The sequence below is a fragment of the Buceros rhinoceros genome, unplaced genomic scaffold (genome assembly GCF_000710305.1).
Source record: "Buceros rhinoceros silvestris isolate BGI_N320 unplaced genomic scaffold, ASM71030v1 scaffold559, whole genome shotgun sequence".
Taxonomy (NCBI): Eukaryota; Metazoa; Chordata; class Aves; order Bucerotiformes; family Bucerotidae; genus Buceros; species Buceros rhinoceros.
The window spans coordinates 9,644-10,848 of NW_010431854.1; the positions used below are offsets into that span (position 1 = coordinate 9,644).

Consider the following 1,205-nt stretch of genomic DNA (forward strand, 5'->3'; position numbering starts at 1 on the left):
ACTGCGACACGCCGGGTGCAGACCCCAGCCTGGCTGTGCTGCAGTGACAGGGGCAGGCGGGAGAAGCTCACGAACACGCGTCACCTCTGCGCGGAGACACATAACCGGGGGGAGGAGATGACACCAGGAAGGATGATCAGAGCCTGCAGGCCTTAAGACACAAGAGGAAAACCCCATCCCACATCACTTTCTATGGAAAAACAAACCTCTCCAGCACTTAAGCCAAAGCCGCTAGAAATGCTCTTTCTACAGACAGAGGCAGAAAGACGAGTGGACATAAGGCTTGGGTGACAAACCCAGTAATGTGGGAAGAACCACACTCAGATCCCAGTGAGAAACAAGATCCCCCCAAATGGCGGATAATCTAACAGGATCCACAAGGATTCACCCTGCGCAGATGAAAAATTCCTTCCAGCTGCTTCTGCGGGCCAGCACACACGGGTGTCAGGGCTGGTGTCAGAATTGTCCCACCAACAGCAATCCCTTGTTCCCAAACCCAGGAAATTCACTCCACAGGCACAGTCCCCTTAAACACCGCTCTGCCTCTACTCATCTCATGCTCTGCTGTTCCTAAGGGTTTCCGCACTGGAACAGGTCTGACCCTCCCAGAAATCCCCCAGTGACCATGTCAGGAGACGCAAAGGCAGGTTCTTGGTGGCGCCATCTCCTCAAATCTGCTGAAGGGTGATTAAAGCTACCTGGGGCCGAGAGAGAGAACTCGTTCTGGAAACCAGACAGCTTTTGACATGTTGGTGTAATTCAATTCCCTCATCCTCACCCCGCCTGAGCTTCCTGGGCCAACGAAAAGGAAGGGAAGCTGAATTCACAGTGAAGCTGAATTCCCTCCACACGCCCAGCTCGGGAGGCAGGGCAGGAGCCGAAGGGCACCTTATGGACAGCACCCCCTTTGCCACGGGGTACAGTGCCAGCAATTGCAGGGGGTCCTGGACGGGCTCCGTGAGCCATCACCATGCCCACCCTCCGCTTCACTTTCTTTTCCAACACCAAATCACTGCAGTCCCAGCCGGGAAGGCCCCTGTTCCCGTGGTCTGGAACAGCGGATCTGTCAGCCAGACAAGAAGTCCACAGGACGCAACGGTACAGCTCACTCCCCCAGCCTCAGGACATTCAGTACGGCTGCCCTGGAGTGCCCTCGTGGAGGGACACCCTTACACATGACCTGGCCACCTCGAGCTGCACGGCCC

General features: G+C 56.3%; 1 protein-coding gene across 1 annotated transcript in view; it reads right to left on the bottom strand.

Moving 5' to 3' along the window:
* Window positions 1-1,205, bottom strand: part of LOC104499956 (MORC family CW-type zinc finger protein 2-like) — a gene marked incomplete at both ends in the record, with an annotated part of 19,011 nt that overhangs the window by 9,602 nt on the left and 8,204 nt on the right. The window lies entirely within an intron of this gene.